The sequence below is a fragment of the Gigantopelta aegis genome, unplaced genomic scaffold (genome assembly GCF_016097555.1).
Source record: "Gigantopelta aegis isolate Gae_Host unplaced genomic scaffold, Gae_host_genome ctg4618_pilon_pilon, whole genome shotgun sequence".
Taxonomy (NCBI): Eukaryota; Metazoa; Mollusca; class Gastropoda; order Neomphalida; family Peltospiridae; genus Gigantopelta; species Gigantopelta aegis.
Window position 1 is genome coordinate 26000 of NW_024533954.1, and position 27872 is coordinate 53871.

The window sequence follows — 27872 nt, forward strand, 5'->3', positions numbered from 1 at the left end:
TGCCAGTAGTGGTACTGATGGTATGAAAGAATATATTCGTCAAAATATTCCGCCAAAATGCTCAGTTAAAAAGAACAGAGATATTAAAAATTGAGTATTTACTTCGCAAAGGTCAAAGAGAATTGAGGTATTAAGCAAGGTGGGAATGTGACAGAAGAATAAGCAAGTTCTAGTGAAATGTCACATGATCATCACATGAACTCAGTTATGAATATTTTATATTGTCTAATCAATAAAAATATATTAAATATCAATCAAGCTAATACTTCTACAACAAATGAAGAAAATTCCATAAAAACCAAATTATCCATTCTTTAATAACTGTCCAATTTAGAGTTCCATCTGGAGGACTATCTCTTGATAACGATTCCAATAATCTGTGCAAGTTAGGATCATTAGCCATCCAAAGAGGATCGACATCAATAATCAGTTTCTGTGTCATGATTCTGGATCAAACCTCCATATTTGGTGTTGTAGTAAGTCTTCTTTACTGGAACAAGAACATAAAGTCGATATGATGATATTTCATGACGAGGATGACGTGAATTCCAATAGATAATGTAGTATCAGTTTTTTCCTTATCAATAAAGTATTAGTGATAAACATCTACACCAGTAGAAACTGATGAATATTCATGAGTAGCATAATTGGGGTGTTTTTGTATTAGAAGTTCTATCAACATAAATATCAGCGTCTCCAATATTGATATTAGACACAAGAGAACAATACTCTCCTGCCTTCAGAGTGTAGTATTGCGTGTGATCGCCTTCAACAGTACCAGCTATCTGGTGCACGAGCTATAACAGTGAGAATTTCTAGAAAAAAGTGAGAGCAGAAAGACAAGTATGATGATGGGAGGGTCCATATTAGTAATAGTGGGTGTGGCTGTTTTATCAATGTATGTGATGTCTTCCAGAGACAAAAAAAGAGAATGCCCAGTTTAAGAAGAGGAGGTATGATCAAAAGGAAATTAGTAAGTCCAGACAAGAATCTACCAAGAAAATTACTGAACAAGAAGACCCAGGACCAGTTAGAGGAACCAGTAAGTAGAGCCTGATCATAATAATCACACAATCTCTTCCTCCTAAGAAACCTAAGGATGTTGAGGTGACCTCAACAAGACACATAACAGAGTATGCTGTCGCTCATAAAGAACAGATAAGGGACAAAAGAAGGTATGTATAATGTCTATTGCCCACACTTCCAATAAGTCTCCTCTATAGTTTATGAAGATCACACACTTCAAGATGAAGAAATGTTAGAACAAAGATGGTTCAACTCCTTTCCACCCGATTACCACCAAACTAGACTCCCCCCACCACCCTCCTACCTCTCTCTTATGACCACCGATGAGAGAGACACTATACCACGAGGTGACTCATCTGATCAATTATAATAAAATTAAAATTTAGGACTGCACAATGATAATAGTGCTAGGGACGCTAACCAAAATACTAATACTAAGACCGCTAATATAAATAAGCATAATAAGCATGCATTATAGACAATGAACACTATTATTTTTTCTTTGGCTACAGGACAGATTACTTCCTTAGATTTATCACTTCTATCTACATCTCTCTATCTTTACCTCTACATGAACGTCTCCATTTAGACAAGGAAGTAGTGGATCTCTGTGAGTCACAATACAAAGAGCAGCTTGTCAGTCTTACAGCAGAGAACTGAACCTTGTCCAGCCACACATTTACCTAGTATCAACTTAAGTTTTAAACAAGAACCATTGATAGTAGAAAACCAATGTTTCACCAGGACACAACTTTAATACTTTGACATTAATAAACTTCATTGCCAACTACTGGAGAAAGAAATGGCAGTAATGAACAATTAGATAGAGAACTAGATCACTTACTAAAGGAAGATACAACTACTAATATTAATCCAGTTATAAAAGAAACTAATGAAGAAGTTAAAGGAACTAACCCTTCAACTAATAACACTATTATTTCACCTGCTAACAATGACCCTTGATTCTTTATTAGATGAATTATTAGATATATAAATTAAAACCTTCATAATGATGGGTGTGACCATGGTAACCATGGTGATGGGAGTGTGTGTGAAAGTTTTCTGGCGGGTTATTAGCTGCTGATATTAAGGGAACCTCTCCAATTAAAGGATAATTAGGAGAGTGTGTAGTACTGGATATTAAGTGGGTGAGGCAGTTGGTGAAGAGCGTGGGAAAGAAGAAATGGGAACATTCCCAATCATCTTTCCAATTTGTATAGTGAGGTCATTTAGTTGACTGAGAGACAAGAGGTGACCTTTTTTAGCACCTCCTAAAAAGACAAACATTATCTTTAAGTAATAAGACAATATTTAAACTGACTGTTCATCTGCATCACCGTCTCACTCGGACTTGTAATGACCCAGCCTGAGTGATGTAAAGAGGACAACATTAATCAAATCATTAATAATGAGTTATCTATTCTTACATAACTACCAAATGTAATTGTCCTAAAAATGTTCATTCTTCAGTTCTAATTACCCCATCTGAGCGGTAAGGGCCTAATGTACATAAACTAAGTTCTTCTATTAATCACAGAGTGCGTACTTCTCTCACGGATTTGTCTAGTAGCGGCAATATGTGCTCAGGAGATGTCTGTAGAGGAGAGGAAGTCATGTGACTCATGGTGATGTCACTTATTGTAACAATATCTTTCCACTGTAGGACATTAATGGTAACATTGTACCACACATGAAGGCGGGCATTAAATTATGGCAGCTGCTACATCTGCTAAATGGAGATCACTATAACAGAGAGAGAGAGTAAAACACACTGCTATGTCTACAATCACTCTAAATCAATTAATATTTAGCAATGACTAGAGAACAGAGAACATCAGTTGCTAACAGAGAAGAAGGATTCACTCGATACAAAAAAAAGCCGACCAAGAGGAGGGGAGAGACCACAAATACTCTGTCCAAGATCACTCAGAGCATTTTGTAACCAATTCGGTGTGGCCACTAAATTTAAAACATGTAATTAAATGATACATGTAAACTCATGTACCTTCAGCAGCATGTTGTAAGGCTGATTAGTAATTAATATATGAACACTGAATGTGAATATATCAGCCTACTATTAGTCAATAGAAGGTATTATTCCTAAGTAGGCGGGCAAGATTAACACCCAACAACATTAAACATAAGTCTTGTGGAATCTGACCCTCCTTTGTCTAGGCGGGAGCTAGAGGACGGACTCCATAAGACTATTGTCACAATACTCACATTGATATAGCTGGTGGTTAAACAGTCGTCTAAACTAAAACGGTATCCTAATAATACCAGATATCTTTTTATGTACCCCTTACCTGTGACTTAAGTTTAAAAAGCCCCTAATAATTCACCTAACATTAATAAACATAGTACTAGCAAATACAGCTACAAACATTAGCACGTTCATAACTATAAAATCACCATAGCAACATACATCATGTAGAATGTAGTACTTACCCATAACTGTACTTTGGATTGGGTGGACTGACCTGATACCCTACAGACACTATGTTCATTAATAATTAGTGCAAAGAATGAGAGTGAGCAAGAGAGAAAAGAGAGAGAGAGAGAGATGAGAGGGAGAGAGAGGAGAGAGAGAGAGAGAGAGAAGAGAGAAGAGAGAGTTAAAGAATATCTTTACAGATATCTCCTTACATTCCTATATTAAAAGTGCAAAAACGTGAATGATGTCAATGCTATATGAAAAAGTAAAACACATCAATAAGATCATCAATCACGTGATCTATACCTAACCTAGACTATTGGACAGATGACACCAATAAAAGAGAACAAATGTTAGTGGTACAACACAAATGAGGAGAGACATACTGGTTTCCATAGCTACCAAGAGAAGATATATGAGAGATATTGATAGCAAATTATAACTAGCTTACTTTTTTTATTCCTAAAAGGTATTTTAAAAGGTCTAAGAGTTTTAGTCAGTAAAACAGATTTCATAGCTAAAGGGTTAAAAATAAGTACTATTCTTCACCCACGCAATGAGTTAGTGTATAAAATGCCATTGACTAAAGTAGGTAAGTGGACAGTTCTCTATGGGATAGTTGCAGCTGAAGTAGCTGCCCTCACTGGAGCTTACTATGTGTGGCATAACATGACACCAGTCAAAGTTAGCAGGTCACAATATATACACACATGTATCTAACTCCTCACTGTGAATATGTGTAGGCTATCGGAGATACATGTATCAGAAATATCCAGTGATATTGGAAGGTATTGTGGTCAGCATATGATGAAAAAGTTACTTTTGTAATTGTTCTTTTAGCATTCTATCGTTCTTGTACATTAGTAGGTATTTCAGGAGTGAAAGAGAAGGACTTAGAAATGTGGCAATATGACAAACAACAAAAATACCAAGAAAGAAAATAATTCTTAATAAAAATTAATATAACTTAACTATTATTCTATTATCTCTTTGTTTTAGTAATATTATTGTAAAAATGTAAGCAATAAACATCATCACGACACCTTCCTATAACCACACCCACTACACTGCATGACTACCATAAGAAAACGATATGGGTATTGGTATAATGGTCTTCACATATCACATGACACTGACTATTATATGTTAATAATATTTTATGAAATGTTCTTTGGTTTGTAATACTAACTGCATATTTGGTATATTTGGTATATACAACTTAAGCAAATGACACAACCAGTTCTACTGACATTCCAATAGTTTTTAATTTTAAGATTTATAAAAAGAAACCTTGTGTGTTGCCCCAAACAATCCCTCCTTACTCACCCACTCAGGCTTCCACTTAGCTGGGACCGTCACCATGGCCTGGTAACCCTCATCCGAAGACAAGGTAATCCTGGCTTATTAACTCTCTCTCTTCTTTTCTATTATATGTTAATTGATGAGAGCAAATATTCTATATAAGTATCATTTTACTTTAATATTTTTTCAGCATAAAAGTCTTCAGTACCTGAGTCAGATGTAGGAAAACCATTACCTCTATCTGCTGTATCTACATCAGTTAGATCATCATCACTTTCATCACTACTACTGCTACTGATATCTTCTATAGCACTCATTTTATAAGATCAACAAGTTTTATTAATAGCAGTAATTGTACAAGATTGAATTTTCTAATTATTATTGGTAATAATTTTTTCTTATATAAAATGTTCAGTTTTAATCATGAGTATAATTAACTAGCAGCAAAAATTAAAATAATAATGAAAACCAGTATTTAATATTTATTAAAAAAAAAAAAACCCTTGTGTGTTGCCCAAACGATTCCTACTCGCTCACCCACTCAGGCTTCCACTTAGGCTCCAGGATTCCCTGCTATTGCTAGCTGGGACCGCCACCTGGCTTGGTAACCCTCGTCCGAAGACGAGGTAATCATGGGCTGGAGCGTCGCCCTAACTAAAACCAGCCGTACGGGATTCCAGCTCTTAGGGAATATCGCATTCAGGAACCGGGAACCACAAATACACCAGCCTCATCTCGTTTAAAGGGAGACTACCAGCCCTATCCTAGTCGGCCTTTCGGATACTCCGTAGAGTATGCTGGTAACCATCTCAGAGGTTTGATGCATTGCAGAACGCTGGCCCACAACACACTGGCACTCATGACTGTTTTGGTTTCCTTTTATATGTACGTAAGATTTGTCTTCATGGCCTTGTGGGGCGCACTGAATCGACAATGAATCTCATTAATGATAACCCAACCAGCAAAATCCATTGTGGGTGTGGCTATAGTTTTCATCATGGCGTGGATGGGGTTAAAGTATATGGTACTTACTGGTGGTATTGCAGCTGTAGGATGGGTTGTAATGAAATATACTTCACCTACAAAAGATGATATGATTAAAGTAAGTCTAATGTATGTCTAATACTGTTAGTAATTGTCTTACAGCGTCTTCCAGAAACTGAGGCATTACAGTTGAAACAAATTGAGAAACAAAATGAAGAACTATTTCAAGCTTTACACCAATCAATGAAATCTCAAGATCCAATATGGAAAGTGAATTTACTGAAAAGAACAAGTAACCATGGCAACAAAGTAAATGTACAAATCATTTCACTTATTTATACTTACTATATGAATAAACATGTCACATTAATATTTTATCAGTTTTTATTAACTATTAAGTAATACAAACAATAATAATTAAAAATAAAGAGAAATATTATATTATTAAACAACATTATTTTGGTTTGGTTTGTTTTGTTGTCGACAATATATTCTCAGGAACAAGGCAAGAAAGACAACCAATAGTCCTGTCAGAGCTTGCATTGTTAAGACGTGACCATAGATTAAACAAGATAAAAGAATGCTAACTGCTTGTCTGGTAGTCATAATTAATGTGAAAATAAGAGGTCCAAACTGAGCTATAGTATAAAAGATAAAGAGCTGTCCCACTGCAGAAACATGTAGATAAAATAATAATAACATGCATGATAAACTCTAAGTGCTGAAAAAAGAATATCAGGCATGGAAAAAATGACCCCACGAAAGAGAAGGGACGACAGTGTTAGAAGACTAGAGAAAACATTTACACCAAACATCATTTGAACAGATGACATTTTATATTCATTGAACATCTCCGATTGCCAATTTGAAGTGAAACTATCAAACCACATGTAACCCAATAAAATAAATATACCAGCTACTGTAGTCTCTGTAGTATGTGTATGACCTGTAGGATCAGCAGCTAATAAAAACAAAGCACACCCAAACTCATTAAGCCAGCAGTGATATATTCATGCCAAGGATAGGTCTTATTGGACACTACTTTACCCATTAACATTACTGGGATCACTTTGCAAGACTTAGAGAGAACTTGAGTTGGGAAGCTGACATATTTGAGCGCCTCGTACTGACACCAACTGCTAAGAACATTGGAAAGAGAAGAATAAGAGTATTTATAGAATGGCGGTGTAATGTGATGAGGTTGAGTAGTAGTAAGAAGATACACACTTGATACAAGAAGAGCAAGTATGCGATTAAGAAAGACTAGAAATTGTGACGTTTTAAATATATCTCCATCATAACTACGAGTCATTATCCGTTCCTGGGGAAAAGAAAACAGCAATTATAAAAATAATAAAATTTTATGTCAATTCATTCCATGAATTATAAACGTCACTGTACATTGAATTATTGCAATACAAGATTCTCTACCTAAACATCAAATAGAGTCCATAACACATCAATAACAAGATAATAACTAAATACAAGCAATGAAATTGTACTCAATATTAGTATAATATATGTACTCAATATAATATACTCATTATATGTTCTCAATATAATATACTCATTATATAATATAATCATTATATGTACTCAATATGTACTCAATATATACTGTACCTGAATTATTCCCCAAAATAAGTAAGAGATCTGGAGTCCTACTACACATAATACTAACTTAACATAATAAGTGATATTGTTAGCATTTGCCTCATCATTAGAAAGTGATTTATCTTTAGCCGGTGCTCCTCCTTCTTCAGCATTTTGTAGTACATCTGTGACATTACCTCCAATTACACAACATCTCAGAAATGAATAGAATGGACCTGAGCCTGGACAATAACATGTAAATATTTTAATAACTAGGTACTAAAAAATGACAATGTAATGATTAGAATGGGACTGAATAATATGTAAATATTTAAATAACTTGGTAATAAATAAAATGACTATTTACATTCAATCTAACACGTGAGTTCTATAACAGAAGAGAGGTCACACACAAAAATCCATCTATAAAATTATGCACACTTGTGTTATATTATCTACTCTACTCATGAATATTATTATCCTACCATTTTGATGATTCTGAGTTCTTCAAATAGTATATGGCTAGAGCAGCTGGAATTATCACAGCTCCATATCCTAGTATATTTAAAAAGAAACTGGTGAGACAATAGTCGCTTTGTAATGCTGACATCATGCTGCTCATGTCCCTCAAAAATAGAAGTAACTGTCTAGTAAATTTTATTTTTTTAAATAATTTTTTAATTGAAATATGGCGGGACTAATAAATAGAGCTGATGGGAGGGGTTTGTGTGTGGTCTTTTTAGTGGGTGGAGCTATTAGTTGAGATATTAATTAGAAACATAAACACCATTTGAAACAACAAAATGAGTTGGGTTACTAAGTTACAGCAATTTAATAAAGACAAATCTAAACTCAACGTGCAAGGTAAGTTATAGTATCCCTCAAAACTCCATATTTCGTTCACAGACACTGAACAGAAAGATGAACAGTTATTTTCTGAATATTATCACAAATTTAAAGGAACTGAAGCCAAAAAACAAAAAGAGTCATCACATATACCTCGATTTTACTCTAAAGTAAGTATGTCCCAGATAGTATCACTGCTTTACTTCTCCCTCTCTTGATAGCCACCTCGTGAAGGAGATGTATTACAACAGAAACTAAGAGAAGAAGCTCGGTATGGTTAACTATTGTATAGCTATATCGTCATGGTAACACCTCATTAAAATTCAACCTAGTATAACGGTTTATTACAATATAGTTATTGTTCTTATCTATAGAGCTGTATTTCTCCAAAAGAGAAGTTCAGATCTGATGGACAACGAAGACTTCAAGTAACTTTACAACATTTATGTTAATATTATTGATTTTATTTGATAGAAATTATGGGTGGTTCTGGAGGAGAAGCACACTCCTCCTGATGTCAGTGATGAACAGGTATGATGTCATAATTTGTCATTAATTATTGGTTTATTTATAGATGATTGGTTACTTGGATTACATGAGTCTTCGTGATGAAGTCTCTGAGAGATGCAAGTGAGTGTTGTTGGTTATTGTTTGTGTTACATCTGAAGTGTGACCGACTCTGTTACATATCATGTTAACATCATAATATTATGTTTTCTCAGGTCATTTTTTACTCCTAAAGTCTTTACTAAACTCCTCAAAGATGATCCCTTAGGCAGGTATGAAATGATGTCTTCTATGAAATTCTAAAAAACCCACTTTTCTATGTATACCTTTAGAGTATCTATTACACAGTTATTTTCCTACATTATGAGGAAAGGTATATTATCAACTATCTTTACTATTCAATTATATTATAATGATAGTGTGGTTACAACAAACTCGTATAGGATTAAGTCTGTTTGATATCAAGGTCTTGGTTTCCTCAGAGAATCAGTAAGCTATCTCCTATAACTTGTATTCTCTATGTTTGTCATATGTAGGATTTGGAGAATTACATCTTAGAATTGATTCCAACCCTTCCTCAATTAAATTGTCTTGAAGAATCCCTTTTACTCTTTCTACGTTTGTACAGCTGTTAGGAAATTTTTCTTTTTTTTAGACCCAATGAAAACAGGTAAGACAATGGGAGTAAACCTTAATATCCTTTAACTACCCACTACAATGGAATTATTGTTACAACTTTTACAATAAAGATTAGCTTCACTTTTAATATAAAACATGATAAGATAGGTAATCTTACCTTTGACATATCTTTTAGATAATTCTGTCATATAATATTATATAGTACTAAATGTGGTACTCAATGTATTTACAGTATTGTTAACACAGATGGTATTGCTTCACTTTAGTGTGAGGTGACAGGTCATATCCAACATACATATGTGTACGTATGTGTTCAACATGATATAATATTAATGCTTTGTTACTCCAATATTTATACAACAAAGATGGTGGTGTTTTTCTATAGGGATTATATTGACTTATCTGTATCAACTGATATCTCCATATTTAGGACGTATTAAGATACAAGATATTCTTGGGTGCGGATTTTTAGACGACTTGTTAGAGGTCAGTTAGTACAATAAATTAGTGAGTATTATATAATAAGCATGAATAATATTGTTATGTGGAAAAAAAAAGATGAAAACAATAATTTGAAAATAACAGTAATTCTATTATGGTAATATGTGAAATGCTTTTAACATGTTTTTTAAAGTAATAATTATTACAATTACAAAGAGAAAGACAACAACGAAATCACACAATTTCAAGATTTAAAGAAATGTTTCTATATAATAGTGTTTAGTCTTTAAATACATACACACAATCACATGTTCAAAAGAGAGAAAGAGAGAAGTGATTAATCCAATAGCTGGTAATCTAGAGGTTTGCTCACGGGATATAGTATATTTTAATAATGCTACTCTATCTTCGAGACTTCTTGAAATCTTTTACAAGTCTTGCTAATTCGTGCATTCTTCAAACAGACCATCGCCATTTACTGACATGTGCCCTGAATGTACCAGTCCCTTGAACGCATCTGGTTCAAACCAAGTCTGGTACCAACTTCACTAGGAGGGAGAGCATTAGGTAAATCTTGTTTATTAGCAAGGACAACGACGGGGACGCCCCTCATTTCATCAGAGTCTAATATCCATTTGAGCTCGTCTCTGCTCTCATTGATACGAGCACGATCAGAGGAGTCGACAACATAGACTAAACCTTCTGTGTTGTGAAATAATGCTTCCAAAGAGGTCTGATTTTGTCTTGTCCACCGACATCCCAGACAGTAAATGTCACACCTTTCACTGGTGTGACCGTTTCGACATTGAAAACCGATGGTAGGAATCGAAGATACTGTCTCGTTCAATTTCAACTTGTATAGAATGGTGGTCTTACCAGCAGCATCTAGTCCAAGCATTAGAATCCTTGCCTCTGAGCCGCCTAGAGCGGTGAGAGCGTCTTTGAGTTTGTTTGATAAAATTGCCCATCTTTTAGCAGCCCTGAAGACGATCAATATCTAAAAGTTATTTAGTTTTTTTTTTACTTCACCTTTTCTATTTGGCACTTATTATCTCGTTTCTGCTTGTAGTAGTAGTCTAAGGTACTTTTATAGCCCTAGGTTATGCCACCGTCTCTCTCTTTACCTCACCTACGCAGTCGCCAACTCGCAATTCGCAACTGGTAATCAGGGCCTCCAACCTCAAAATTTGATTTTTTCCCCTAGGGGAACTAAAATTTTTCCCTTTATTTCCCTAAATACAAAATTAGTAACCCCCTAAACCCCCCTTAAGTTTTACAATATTTCCTTGAATTTTTCCTAGAAAACCAATAGTTATCTTATACTTAAACCAATACTTAGTCATTGTCAGAGTCAGAACTTTCATCACTAGCATACATTTCTAAGTCGACACATTTGCAATGGAACTGTAGGTTTAAATTCCACACAAGTGCAAAGGCAAGCTTCGTTTAGTCAAAATAATAGCCATCTAAAGTTTTTGTTTTCATACTATTTCTTGCCTTGTTTTGTTTTGCCTGCTAATCAGTAATTTTTACATGTATGCAATCAGCATGTTTATCAAAAATAGATTTTAAACAGGCTATGAATTTATTCTTAGTTATAAAATTATTAAAAGGTTTTGAAATTATAAAAATCCCTAAATTCCTTAATTTTTAAAAATTCCTCCCCTGGACCCTAAGTTAATCAATTATTCCCTAGTTTTAGGGAAATTTCCCTAACATTGGAGGCCCTGACTGTAATTTCGTGGTCAGTAACGACGTGGCAGTTAATGATAATTGCTGAGTCAGTCAGTGTGAATTGTGCTAAAAATAGTATACGCATGCCTCCTCTTCCTGTCAAAAGGCGTCCTACACACAATAAATAATCCCCTTTGAATTATCTAGAATCATGCCCCAGTAATGTATTTTAATGTGAAAATGGTGCATTTTAAATGCAAAATATTAAGATCAGAGTCTAAAGGAATAGTTATAAATTTCCATTTAAGTAGTATTCACTTACTGACACTGACTATATGAATTACTGATTATAAGAATTATCGTTTATAGTTAAGAGATGAAGATATGACACCAGAATCACAGGAGTCCAACTGGTTCTCCGCTCAATCATCTCTCAGAGTATACGGTTGGTATTGAAGTATCAGAGTACTAGTATCAGACATTGATACAATGTTTTATTGTAGGACAGTATTTGTCCCTTGACACTAATCATAACTGGAATGCTTAGCAAAGACGAGCTCCTTCGGTAATAAAGTTTTTTTCTAATAACTCAGTTATTATTGTAATCATTATAATAGATATGGTATGGTACATTGACAACTCTATTTATTGACCGTGTCTTTTCAAGAATGTTTAACATACGAAGGAGAAGTGGTTAGTCCATTAAATAAAAATATTATAAAATTAATTTTTTTTTCAATGTCATTTTTTTAAATTAATTGGATGTTTTTCAGGACTACAAAACTTAATGGATTTTGTCTTAGCAATGGGAATATCAGAGAGAACCACAGTCTTTACAATATTTCTTTCGTTTGTAGACATTAATGGTCAAGGCTATTTAACTGCATTCACAATAAACTATTTCTTTCGAGTAAAATAACCTTTAATATTTATAATAATTATTATTACTTTATGTTAGGCTATTTTAGATCTTATTAAAAACACAGGATATGAAACAGTCAGAGTTGAAGATATTAGGGTAAAGAAACTTATATCTAACTTGACATTTCTCTCTTTCTCTCAAGGATGAAATATTTGATATGATCAAGCCTACAAATCCAGACCGAATAACATTATCAGATCTTATTAACAGGTGTGTAGGAAAGTATTGTTATGCTTATTCTATCCTTCCCTCTCTCTTTAGTGGTCATGGAGAAACAATGGTTGCCATACTTACCAGACTTTAATGGATTTCTAACTTATGAAAATCGTGAAGCAACATTAGCTGAAGGTCAAGAAGGTACTTATGTATAAAACTAACCTTGCATCCGTCTTCTCTGGTCTCCTCTCTTCTTAATAATTGTAATAATTATACATTTTAAAACATCTATTTATCATTATATGTCATTTCTAATTATCTACTTAATATAAATATCATTGGAACAACAATGATATTAATATTAATAATTATTAATAATAATTAATAGATATTAATAATTTGTTTAATGTCATAGAGTCGAAACAATCTATTAGTTTGATGCATGTCGTCAACATAACTATTGAAAAAAATGGATACATTATTATATATGCATCTATAATATTAATCTAAAAATGGATGTATAGGTTATTTAAATGGACACATATTACTGCTCACTTAGTATATCCATATTGCATGTACAAACCATAATGGATACATGTTACATTATAAATGTGTCCCATTTAATCATTAATAGGAGACTCAATACTATTCACTTACTTTGTCATTTCACGGTTAATGTGTGGAAATCGTCTTGGCCTCTTAGCTGACCAAGTTGGAGGACGCAAGTGACTTGTACCCATTTAGGTGCCAGTGTATGCCAGCTGTGTCTTTTGATGGTAGCATTTGTCTCAATGTAGACCATTGCTCACAGCGTGATGAAGGAGCTGACACGTGTATCTCCTTTTCTTCTTTTGATCGAGAGAAGTATTCATTGGTATATCAGGTACTGGTATCCAATATGTCGGTATTGTATTGGGTTGAGGTTGGGCCAAAAACTTGTGACGTTGGACAGGAGCTGTACTACGATCTCTTCTGGGTTATACCATCTAAAAAGAGAGACAGTTAGCATGGCAGACAAACTATGGTGCAGACTATACTGTTACTCCAAACTAGTTCGTTCATCTGTCCTTGGGTATTTTAGCTGTCCAGAAATGCTTGCTGTAACCTGCAAATGTGTGCCTATTCTGTGGGTCTCTACAGAAGTAGACATTTTTTTGGCTCAGCAGTATATTTTATACTACAGTCAGACTGACTTATTTTATGGGCTAGCAGTCACTTGTATATCCGTTGCTATGATACCAAGTTGTATTTATAATTATGTTGCCACGCCCACCATAATTAAGACGAGCGTTGTTGACAAAGGAGATTAAAGATTAGTCGTTGATCAATTTAAGTAGTTTTTTCGGCAAGGCTGAAGGTTTGAAGACAACAACAAGAAACCAGGGGCTGAAGTAGACAATGGCAGAAGCAGATGACCAACCCAAAGAGATGTCCGTGTGGATTTTGGGGGTCAGTAATGGTGATAGTCTCTAGAAGGAAGTTATAATGGTTCTCTTTCTTTCTCTTAACAGATCAGCAAGTACAGATGAATCTTGGTGCCTCTCAGTGTTACAAAGGTAACTAGTATAAACTATAGGCCTCATTACCGTTTCTCTCCTCAAAAACACATGCAGAAGATATCACAAACCTCAGCTTCAAATGACAATGCAAACGCCAATAAAAACGTCAGCAGTTACTAGCTTCTTCTACTCTCTGGTCTTTTATCAATTGCCCTCGGGGTTCTACAAGTACAACTACCACAACCATTGTCAATGAGTGATGACTACAAAGATGACATAACCAACCAGAAGCAAAGAAAATGGAATTAGAGGAAGCTGCCACACGATAACAACTTACAAACTGATATGCCAATTCAAAAAAATAAGAGAAAAAAATGTTGGATATGTCGAGTAAAGTTAGAATTAGCACAACGAGAATTAGGACAATGTAGATGTGGTATGTTCTTACATTATGATACATATGCCACTGTTTTATTGTGGTTGTATCTATTCTTAGGGTATGTATTTGTTTGCTGCACCGTTACCAGAACAACATGACTGCATTTTGATCACAAAGATAGTGGTCGACAAGAAGCAATGAAAAATTGGTCGCAACAGGTCGAAAAAAGATTGGTCGATCATTTCATCGGATGGATTCAAAGCTTGAACAACAGTCCTTGTCATAATATATTATTATTACTAGTAAAATATTCATAACTTTTAATAACTATATTGTGTACTAAGTGAGAGTTTATACTGTATTGTGCTAACTTTAAATCATCAGATTGCGTACTTTTAACTAAAAAGAATGACCTCAACTACATCTATTGTAGATCATGTATTTCCTTCTACTACTATGACTATACTCTTTTCTTGTTTAGTCACTTAAACACAAGCAATCAATCATGAAGCCCATGTAATGCACACACACACACACATCAATCATGTTATTTGGGACAGCATACACACCTCTTTCGGTGTTCAACAATATATTAATGTATGTGTAAACAGTTTGTCTAAAAAAAATGATTCATCTAAAGGTCTCCTTGTCTCTCTATCTTCAGTAGTTCCACTCAAAGATCAATTTTGCCCCACCTTTGAAAAGACATAAATTTGAGGACAATGATGTTACTGTAATTACCTGGTATTTTTGGAGGGGCTCCCCCTTTCTCCATATCCTAGACTAGAAGGTATGACCAGTCGTCTCTTTTCACCTTCACACATACTACAAACAAATGGATATTTATCATTTTCATTGAAGTAATGATCTTACTTCAAAAGACCTTGGTCCCATCCTATAGAGAAAAATATGATATTATAAAATAATGGTTATGTTGTAATCAATACCTTTAATAACTTGACCAACTCCTAAAGTAAATGTGAAAGGCTCATTCCGAGATAGACTGCTGTCAAATTCTGTGCCATCAGTCATGTACCCTATTATAGTCAGACTAAATGGTATAAGAAGGGGTGTGGCAACTTACAGTATATGCATTTTGAAGTCTGTCTCCCCTTCTTGGATTTGACTTCACAATTCTCTACCCTTTTCTTGACACCAATTTGTAATTGATCAGTCGATTTCGTTGCTGTCTCTCTCCCTCCCATACTAAACCAGCTACTATCAAGTAAACACTAACAACTTCATGCTGCCGGCCCAGCAATATAAAATGCGCATGCTCAGAAACAAAGGACAACGTGGGTTAGACGTGTTTCTTTTCACTTTAGTGTCGTTTTCTCCAAAATGGGCTCTCTGTGAGTTGCTTTAAACGTAGTAATATTATCTTTACTTATTACACTAAAGAAATAAACCAAAGAGAGGAAATGAGCGAGGAAGAACTTCAGAAGAAGGAGGAAGAGGAGTTTTAATACTGGTCCTCTGTCTCTGTTAACTCAATCAGTCAAAATACAATACTCAGGTAGAGTATAAAGGGACTAAATAACCAATGTGTCTTATTATTTTGACTATAGGTTCTTATCAATTGTCGTAATAATCGTAAATTGCTTTGCCGTGTCAAAGCCTTTGATAGACACTTTAATATGGTATTAGAGAGTGTTTTAAAGAAATGTGGACTGAAACTCCAAAGGACTGGTAAGGGAAAGAAAAAAGCTCGTCCTGTCAACAAGGATAGATACATTGCTAAAAATGTTTTTACGAGGAGACTCTGTCATTCTTGTATTGCGTAATCCAGGAGCTGTGCTGCTAAATCCTAATCTCTTTTCACTCTTCCTAACTATTGTTAAGTTATAATATTTACCTTTGCTTTAAGAAAAAGTGTATGTTAATTTTAATAATTTTAAACTCAAGTTTCATGGTAGATTTTGGGGCGTGGCTAATGATGTCTTGGAGCTGGAGACTTATAAGTGCGTTTCTGCTTCTTATATTGTTGGAGGAGTATGTTGTAATGAAGGCAGCTGTGATGTTGATGGTGATCTCTGTGTCCAAGATAAGGGAGAGGAAAAAGAGGGGTAATGGAGTAGAGGATTGTGGGTGTCCCACCCCCCCCCCCACCCCCCCCCCCCACTCATAGAGAACAGCGTTAGTCGATGAACAGAGAGAGCATCCGTGAGGAGCCCTCCAATAATGGTCAAAAATCAGATATAGAGGTTCCAATAAATGAGTTGGTCCCTTTATACCAGGTGGAGCCGTTCAAAATGGGCTTGATAACCGATACTGCCTGAAGATGGAGAGCGTCCAGCACGATCTATTGAATCTCAGGGTTTTTATATGGAGAAATATGAAGTAAGCAATGCAGAGTTTGCAAAGTTTGGGCTGCTACTGGGTTATATCACAGAAGCTGAAAAGTTTGGTAACTCCTTTGTAGTTGAATATTTTTTAGCATGGAAACACAAGCAGAGATCACTCAAGCTGTCGCAAGGTGCACCGTGGTGGCTACCAGTAGATAAATGCATCATGGAAACATCCTGAAGGGAAGAAAACAGACATTAAATAATCGTATGAGGTCATCTGTTGTTCCAGTCTCTTGGAATGATGCTGTTGCTTTCTGTGAATGGGCTGGAAAGCGATTACCCACGGAAGCAGAATGGGAATATGCTGCAAGGGTGGCCTCAAAGATCGGATGTTCCCATGGGGCAATAACCAAAATCCCCAATGTGGAACATTGGATGAATATATGCAAGGTCGATTTCCTGGTAAACAACACTTTGGAGGTGGATTTACGCTGCAACTGTGCTCTGTTAATACTTACCCACCAAATAAATATGGTTTATATAATACAGTCGGTAATGTTGGGAATGGGTGTCTGACTGGTGGACAGTACAACACCTCTAAAAAGAGTCAGAAAGATCCGCAATGGACCTTCAAGGGGAACTGACAAAGTCAAAAAAGGTGGTTCCTTTATGTGTCATAAGGTTATTGCTATCGATATCGTTGTGCTGCAGAAGTCAGCAACACAACCTGATAGCTCAGCTTCTAATCGTAGGATTTCGGTGTGCCAAATCTGTTACTAATAAACAGCTAATAATATAACTATTGTATGCATCATGTTAATTTGCTATTGAGTAAAGACAAAAATAAAACTATTACCAGTCATTTATTTAAACAGGTGTTAACACAAGGAATAGAAAATGTATGAAGTTAGTGTTAATAGTAGTAAGTATTACTGTTATATTTCAAGTGCAGCATTAATTAGTGTAAATACAAAAATGAGTGGTAATTTAATAAATATGATGTGTGAATTGCTATTGTATTCAAAGAGGCTTGTAAATCGAAGACATCTCTTTCATGTTCGCCCTCAGAGCAGCTTTATTCTAGGATTAGAAATGTAAAATATTTTCAATTTTATATATGACTTTACTTGGTTCTAACTGTTAGCGCAAGCTCATCTTGTAGTTCATCAGACATATAGTCATACAGAGGATTGAAAAATTGACGACTCTAGATCCATCCCACCAAACAATGGTGGTATCGTCACGTGGCTTTGGAATCAGGTGACATATAAAGAGGGTTTTCAGCCATTGTGACAACTCCTTGCTTATTAAAACCAACGAGCTATGAAGAAAGAAAATCGATATGGTAGTGAATTTTTCAACTTACTGATCGGTTTGTTGTCTTTGTCTATTCTGTGCAAATTTATAAATTAAGAAGATGCCTACAATTACTAACAAACACAAAATTACAAAAATGGCAGAACCAATTGCTATTCCAGCTACTGATCCAGAGGAGAAGGAATATTGTTCTATTGAAAGTACCAAGTTAATCACAACTTAAATTGAGTTAGTTCAGTAACTCAACTGTCACTTGTAATATTCTTGTAAGTATTTTCCACATCTGATGCCAGTATAGCCAAGTGCACAAGTACAAGTGAAATTACCTCCTGTCAATGGATTACATTGACCGCCATTAAGGCAGGGTCTATGACTGCATGGTTTTGTTAAATCTACTTCACAAACTTTTGCCGGTGGAAAAGTGCTGGACAAGTACAGGTTGTAAGTATTAGGTTATTTGAGCAAGTTCCTCCATTTGACAAGGAGAAGAAGCACAGGAATTATAAAAGTCGTCACAATTCTACCCTATAAGAAGTGGTATATAACATGATATACCTTCAATCAGTACACCACTTGTTTATGTTACCTGATAATATCGATAACATGAGCATCGGTAGTCATTTACAGATCAAAACAGACTCCATTGGTACAGGGGTTGGGGGGAGCAAAATCATTATATCAGTTTCACAAGCACTTCCACTATATCCGGTACACCATTTACAAACAGATCTATCCCCAATGATCGTAAAGAGACAATAACATTTGATTTATTGTTACTGTTTGAATTCACTTACAGAACAAGTTTCCTAATTGACACACGGATTAGGATCACATAAGGTGAGTATCACAGTTTGTAACTTGGTATCCATCGGGGCAAGAACAGAAGTGACCATTTGGTTCACTTGGTTCTATAAAAGGAATCAGAATATGACATCATATAAAATGAACAGCAGCGAGAAAACGCACATAACATGTGGCACCATTTGACAAGGGTTGTGATTGACAAACATTTACTTGAGTTTTAAAGAGTATACCAGTATAATCAGGTGGACCATTGACATTGCAAACCCAGTTTGTGTCCCCTAGATGTAAGAAATTTTAAAGTATAAAAAGAGGAATGATTTACTATCTTCTTACCATACAAGTACCAACAATTTTACAAGGATTAATTGCGCTTATCCAATAAGTATTGCCACATGCAATTCCAGTATAGTTGGTTGGACAGGGAGCTAAAAACCATGATGTACCATCCAAAATTAAAAAATATAACAGACTTCCCATTTGGTAATCACGTCGAGATTGCCTTATACAGTACAATTACCACCATATTGACCAGGGATTTGGTGGTACAGTCATCCAAATTAATGCGAACAAATCATTTACCCCCGTATGAACCGGATCACAATTACAGGAATAGAGTTCACTTCACTTCCATCCTATAGGAAAATTATGTTTGTAAATGGAAACATAGAAAAACTGATTTACTTACAGAACAGGTTGCCATGTTGACAAGGACTTTGGTGAGAATCAATTGATACTGAACACTGCATGGTTTTGCCCGTTGTAACCAGCTGCACAGTACATTGAATATCCATAAACATTATCCTGTTAAAATAATAGTAATATACTATAAGAACTACTCTTTGACCATACCAATCGCAAGTAGCTCCTTTTGGCATGGATTGGTGGCCACATTCATGCAATGCTCTGTCTCACAATTGTTGCCATAGTACCATCCAGCACAGCTGCATGTATAACTTGCTATACCCAATCCTACAGTATTAAAATAATATATTTGTCCTGATTAGCCAAGTTATGTCCATTACAATGCAGTTCCTCCATTTTGACAAGGGTTTTGGAGTACAGTCATGAATATTGGTTTGCCAAATAGAACCAGTATAACCAGCTGAACAAGAACACACAAAAGCATTAATAAGATCCTATAACACAGTTATAGTAACAAACTATTCAATATGAAGTATTTTTTACTTACTGTGCAAGTACCCTCCATTGAGACAAATATTAGAGTACCAATCCTCATATTTGTGTTCCACAACTTTCGTTCCCCCTCCATCCTACAAACACATTGCAGTGGTAAACCAGTGAGTTTTTCCTAAAGGGAAAATCCCCAAATAACATAATAGCTGAAGACAATAGTGACTTACGATACAAGTGCCATTGTTCTGTGCAAGGATCTGTCACAGTCATCAATATACACCACCACCACGTTTTGCCAGTATAACCAGGTACACAGGTACAAATGAAATCATTAATAATATCCTTAACAAATAAGGGATAGTGGGGGAACTCTCTATACTAATTTTAGTAGAGGTATCTCTTAGAATGCAACTAGCTCCATTTAGACAGGGGTTTGTATTGCACTCATCTGTCGCTGTCTCACAGTTGAAACCATGGTTACCAGGAGTACATTGGCATGTATAAGTTTAACACCATCCTATAGTTGTAATCAAACAATTGATAATTTAACTTTAATATAGTTTACAATGCCAAGTTAATTATGTTGACATGGATCAGAGACACAACGAATCAATGTTAAACATTGCCATTTGTACCAGTGTAGCCAGAATTACAGAACAGTTATAACTATTGATCCCATCCTGAGAGAAAGAGAGAGATGGACTAGTATGAGATAAATTGTGGTGTTATAATACTTACGGTACTGGTTCCATAAACACAGGGGTTAGGATTGCATTCGTTGACATTGGTACCACAAGTCGATCCAGTCCATCCAGGGGCACAATTACAACTGAAGCCATTAAGCATATCCTAAATCAATTGGAATAAAAGATGTTTAATATTTATATTAGAAATCTTACTGTACAGTCCCCTCCATTTTGACATTGTGTGGATCACACTCTCATTGATTTCTGCTTCACAGTTTACCCCCAGTGTAACCGCTGCACATGTACATTATAGAACCGCCAGCTCCGGTATCAGTACATGAAGAGCCATGTTGGCAGGAGCACTATTAGCACATGAAACAAGATCTACAGAGAGATATTTAATGATTGAGTACTACATAGATTATCCGGGCGATTAAAGTTTATATTTATAATTTTTTAATTAAAAAAACCACTAAGCCATGCAGGAACATCACAACTTACTAAAAACTTAACAATGCTATCCTGTATCAGGTTTTACAAGTTTCAACTGTAGTCATGCATATGGTTGAAGTCTTACATTGAAAGAGTAAAAGAGCGACAGATTGGCTGCCAGTTAGTCTTTACTATTAGGTTAAGCTATAATTAGTAACTTATTTTTTGAGCCTTGGTATCCATGTTCAACGTTAATAGAGTAAAGGATTATCAAAGAAATATTTGCTAGGATTCCCGCTACAGTTATACTTACCTACTGTACAGTTGGTAACCTCCCCAGTTTTCATGCATATACATTGATTTGGAACTGTGCATGTAACCGTGGGCTAAAATAGAAAATTAAAATGTACTGCTCCATATATTATTATATTTAGTTGATAGACTTACATGAACATCCAGGTCTTTTAGTACAATAGTACAGTTTGCACCAGTCATCCAGATTTACAACTTAAAAAAAATATTTAATGATTAAACTTTTTGAATTATACATCTTTTTTTTACTTGCATTCTCCTGGTTGTTTACATTGGGCCGCCAACAGACTGCAAGTTGTTTTAGCACATACAGCTGCAATAATTATGATTAATAATTCATAATATTGATTATTAATATTTTTATTATTTTTCCAGGTTAGTGAGAAATGAATATTATTAATTTGTCTGGAAATTATCACACCATGAATAATTTTGTAGTAAAGTAATAGGCTATTTATTACTAAGTAGTGTGCCTAACATGTGATTATTAATGTTGTTGTTGACTGTCCTCATTATACACATATGCTCTCCTCATTTTTAGGTTTTTTTTTTTTTTTTTTTTTTTTATTTATGATAATCTTTCTAGCCGACATTTGTGACAACTACAATTTGCATTAGATTCAAACTTACGAGTAAGACAGTTGTTAGTCGAATTCTTCCAGCCAGTAGGCAGATCTTTAAGCCATTGCTACCACAGGATAGTGTTCCCAGTTGTGTTGTTATCAACTGACTGCAGAAATTGTTTTGCAATTTGGTCCGTAATAGCTGTATTGCAGAGAACTCTAAATTGAAGGTGTGATAGCTCCAGCACCACTGGAGCCATTGTATGTGGTGGCAGCTGTAAAGGTGCTCCCAACAGTTTTAAAATGCCATTTGAATGTAGACTTTATCAACCAAATCATCTGCATTGTCATTGGCGTCATCATCTAACCACTTTGACATAAAGCTGAAATTATCCCTACATTGTTAAGAGATATAGTATGCATCATCAAAGTACAATTGCTTACCAGCCAGCTGGCTCCAGTAAAGTTCATTGGATTTGAAATGCCAGTGTCAAGAGTTGGAGCCGAAAAGCTTATTCAATTGTTGCCGAGTACCAGTTTGATAGCTACCCAGTGGACAGTGTTCGTTTGTCTTATTTAACCATATGGGTCGAAACAGAACAGAAACGGTTATCACATGACTTATCGCACACCAAATTCCACCAATTCCAAACATACCCATCACAGGCATAACCATTACCATTAAAACCCAGTTCCATTCCAGGAGATAGCCTTTACTTGAAATACATAACCACTTTGTACTTTTCCCTGTAAATATAGACAGGCAGTAAAAAACATACATCGTCCAGTTATCTTTTACTTACCAATACTACTAGCAGGAAGCACAGTACCACAAGAAAACTTTAGTGCAGCCATTCCTCAGATCAGAAATGCGGCAATTGCTCAACCTTCTGAAATTTGATGCAGGTTGGGCAAGAAGGGCGTGCTCAGTGCTTTGCAAGGCATTTTATAACTATCATCTATTAAAATAATAACAAATTGAATTACAAACTTATACACACCCAGATATTGAAAGTTATTTACAAAATAATGTACTTAGGTTATTGAGAAGTTTTTGTAATTAGGATGAAATTCATAATGTCCTGCTTCAAAACACCGACTAAACGAAGGATCAGAGAATTTTGTGAGGAACATAAGCTCCACTTGCTCCTGTTTCTGCATAATCATAGAGTTGAAATGAGTTAGCCATTGCCTTCATCAGGTGTGGAGTAATAGATATCTCCCTTTCTGGATTTGAATATCCATTAGCAGTTTCAGAAAGATAAGCTAAAGAATACTCTCTATTATCAGCAGTTGTTATATGTTCACTTAGTGGAAGTGATTGTACATTGATCTGATGAGTTTTTGCTGTATTCATGAGAAGGTACTTCATCCTTTGGATAAGGTTTTTGGTCAGTGTGACCATATATCGATTTTCCAAGTTCTTAACAAAACCTTCTGATTGTGTTTTTGCAATAGCTAGTCACTAAATTAGTATAATGACAACCCTTGAAGTCATTGTATAGTTAGGATTCTCAATTAGTCAGATATTCGACTGTCACATATCCTACATATAAAATCATATCATCATTAATCATCTATCTGTCCTTATATCCATCCATTCATTTGTCCATCCACTAGCTATGACATACCTTCAGTTTTTTTGGAAGGTGTGAGTCTTTTTTTATTATTATTAAAATTATAGCAAATATTACTACAACAGCTATAAGCCTTGCTATTAGACCGAGACCGACTACTGCACCAATCAAGATACCTATTCATTCTCACTGGCATAGAAAACTGATCTAAAAAACAAAAATCATTTATAAATGCATATTTTGCAACATACTTTCCTCCAGTGTTAACTAAAGAGGGAGAAATTATACTTCCTCCAGTGTTTAACTAAAGAGGGAGAAATTATACTTCCTCCAGTGTTAACTAAGAGATAAGAAATAGAACTTCCTCCAGTGTTAACTAAAGAGGAAGAAATCTATACTTACCCACAGTACTAGCTAAAGAGGGGAAAACATGCTTCCCGCAGTACTACCTAAAGAGGAAGAAAACGTACTTCCTGCAATGTTATTAAAACATACTTCCTCCAGTGTTTAACTAAAGAGGGAGAAAGAGTTTCCATCCGCTGAACTAGCACTCATAATGTATAAAGTAGAAGAATTTGGAGCTATAGTATGGAAATATAATAATTATTAAGTTAATAGATAAATACTTTAGTGACAATTAAAAACATAATTTAAAATTTGTAATCTCATATTCTACAACAATTAGGTGCCGTGTGATTACCATGGTAACCTCTGTAGATAATGTTATTTACAAGTTATCAAACAAAATATAGATGACTTTGATTGTCTTCTCCTGTTTTGATGACATATATAATGACATCATTTGAACATCAGTAAAGAGGAGTATTAACATTACCAAAATCACATATGAACATATTTACTAGTTGTTAATCCTGTATTTGAACTAACCCTTTAGTCTTATCTACAAGATCAGTGATCATTTTTGGTATTGATATAAACTAATGTTACTATGGTGATATATTATTTTAGGTTATTTGGCATGAAATAAACTCATGGTTGTGTTGGCATGCTGGTATTATTTATTCAAGTTTACAATTTATGGTATGTCCATATATAGTTGTAGTGTTTAAACTGCACCCAATATTACAGACAATCCAATTATAATATTATCCATTACATAGTCTAAACCTAGATATAGTGATGGTGGGCATTTGACACACACAGCACATGTTGGTCCCGTCCACCCCATCCAAACATTGGCAGATATTAGGTGTTACACATTGTCCATTTGATGTACCATTAGGTTTACATATGCTATGAAATGAGGAGAAATAGTTTATTAACATCAAAAGAACGTTGATGATAAATAATCGAGAGAGTGACTTACGTGTTGTAAGTTAGTCTGTTCTCCTGTGTATCCACCGATTACAGACAATGTTCCCCTGTTCATCACAATAATATATGACCTCTTGTATCATTTGAGGATTGACGAAATTACTTCACATTTAGCACCATAATAAAACTGATCACACAAGAGATTAAAATCAATACTAATACTAATAGAATGGGCAGATCCAGTAAATATGTAATTATGGCACTCCTTTCATCAGTAACATTAGAAATCTCCAATTTACCAAAAAAATAGTGCTCACTAAATCATCATTGCTAGGTCCTGGATCATCATCAAATATCTTATCCTCAGTTGTAACTGATCCTATCTAATAATACTGTATATAATAACTGATTATAAAGTATGTTTACTAACATTAGTTGGCCACATATTTCCATGAAAATATTAGAGGATTAGGACTCCAGTACTGAGTTCTTGACCAATAGTAAAGTCTAGATCATCACCTCCCACTATATCAGTAGTATCTTCCCCATATGGACATATATTTACATTTAGTGTATCAACAGATTGAAGACAAAGATGAAATAATTATCACATCATTAGTACATTGACCATCACTAATCCCATCAAAATCACAGCAATGAAAACCATTATCAGCAGCTATACTGCCTTGATTATTATAATGATGTACACTAACTTGTAATATCATCGACTCTCTACTAACTGTAAAGTAATGAACACATGACTCAATTTAAAACATTCATTACATTTATTTCTTTACCTCAGATAACATTAAAAACAACCAGAAAGATAACTCCTGCAGTGACATTTTCCTTTACTTTTGTTCAGAATACCAAAATTTCGCTATATAAATCTCCACGCCACCCACGCATACGTGTACACGCCACACACCATAACTATGGCTTCAATATGGATGTTGGAAGAATGTAGTTATAATAGGTGGAATATGTCTCCTCTGTTTCAGCTATAGCGCTCACTTTTATTACATTTACTTAAGATGAAGGTCTCAATGATATATTAAGAGGATGTTTTAGAGGTTTGTCCTCAAAATACTAATAACCACAGAGACAAAAAGCGACTGAAAAAAGAACAGAAATGAGAGGATAGACAGCAGACACATCAAATGCAGATAATATATCATGGGCAAGAGATTTCACAGTTTAACCACTACTCCAGCATTATCAGAACTCCAGCACATTTCGCAATACAGCTTTAATGTAGACCATGTTCCAGTATATAACTCTCGCCCACAATCCATACATCTGTCTGTCCATTGAATTGCACGCCACTTACCCACTCATCCATTTAACTACATATGCAACCATTGATCAGATATGTACTCATTCATACAGTATCTATTTTATCCATTAGATGTAATGACTACATGCTAAGAAAATTGTTCAGTAAATCTAACATGGTTAGAAGTATCTCCATGCAACTCTTCCTTGTAGATTAATTGCTGTGCGCTATATGTTGCCTAGTAGCCCACCCCTATTCATATGTAAAGCTCACAAAAACAGGTATCAATCAGTCAATACCAATAGTGGAATAGGCTGTGAAAATAGCATTCCTGAGTTGAGTGATATAGTTCTGTCACTTAAAACAGTCACTCGCCAAGACTCACATCATTAGGGAAATATTATAATGATGATCAATGCACATATATAGAGTAATCCACTTTTTTCATGTGAAGTTGAAGTATCAAAACAATAATGTTTATGTTTAGACAATTTACTGTGAAATTTAGACATTTACTTCCAGGAATAGTGAGATTATCTTTCACTCTTATATTGTAGTTAGCTTGAATTTATGCAAATAATAGACTCAGTACAGTACCCTGAAGACATCGAATCGCTGACAGGACTTCAAGAGTTTATTTTCTCAATATAACCCCCTTCATGTTACCATATGATCTGCTTCTTAAATATAAGTTATAATGTTTCCTTAGCCTAGTGTTGTGTGCTTAACAAGACCTAGTTGAACTAGATTATAACGAACAATATGTTAACACATATTCCTAATGCTATCGGACATCTTACTTCTCTTACTATTTTATGTTTGATTGAATAATTTTTCTGTCATCTTTACCAACATCTTTGTGGCCCACTTAGTACATTTTGAAGAACTGAAGGCTACATACAGTGTTTACTACTACTTGCATTATAAGAAGTGTTACTAATAATAAATAATGTATCAATGACTTCATGGTAAATTTTAGCTCTAAACTTGTTTACAGACTCTTCCTGAATGTATATTCAATTGCAAGAACTTGTTAAAGGTCTGTACATGAATAGTTTTAAAGAAAATATTTATCATGATGTCAATTGATCGAATTCAAGTAATTGCATTCCTTCTTTGTGTTCCTAATACTGTGGAGAAAACAAGTTACAAAACTTGCCTAACCAGTTTGGAAAAACTAGTTAAACTAGAAGAACTAGATCTCTCAGGATGTGAACTTACCAAGTTACCAGAGTCCCTTTATGTTATTGCAAGTTACAACTACGATTGTGGTTAACTAATAATAGTGGGTGTGGTTGGTTTATATATGCATATTATCTATTGTCTACCACACCTCTAGATTAGTTAGTTTGCCAACTCATATAGGGAACTTAAGACAACTAAAGGAGCTCCATGTGAGAAAAAATTGTTTGAGAGTTTTCCTTTGTCAATAAAGAAATTAACCCTCTACACATTTACAGGTACAATGTCCTTATAATTATTATAATTATATTAATATTATTAAGTTCTAGTGTTTTTTGGTATACCAAAACTAAAAATAAATATATATTTTAGTAAGGGGTCAAATATTTTGGTCTACTAAATTTATTTGTGTTATTGTTCATTACTTTTTACCCACAAAACCTCATAACATATCAAAATGTCCTCATAAGGAAATTATAATTTGTAGCTACAAGTATTGTAACCACATGTAGTTACAGAATGTGGATGGTATCACAGTAATACAGGTAGTTGACCTGTGGATGGTATCACAGTAATACATGTAGTTACATGTGATGATGACATCACGTAATACGTGTAGTTACA

General features: G+C 34.8%; 4 pseudogenes; 2 read left to right on the plus strand and 2 right to left on the minus strand.

Moving 5' to 3' along the window:
* Positions 1–419: 419 nt before the first annotated feature.
* LOC121392826 lies at positions 420–7438 on the minus strand (annotated as a pseudogene).
* Positions 7439–7448: 10 nt separating this feature from the next.
* Positions 7449–14088, plus strand: LOC121392827 (annotated as a pseudogene).
* A 948-nt stretch (positions 14089–15036) lies between these two features.
* On the minus strand, positions 15037–15607 carry LOC121392828 (annotated as a pseudogene).
* Positions 15608–16338: 731 nt separating this feature from the next.
* LOC121392830 lies at positions 16339–17489 on the plus strand (annotated as a pseudogene).
* The last annotated feature ends 10383 nt before the right edge of the window (positions 17490–27872 follow it).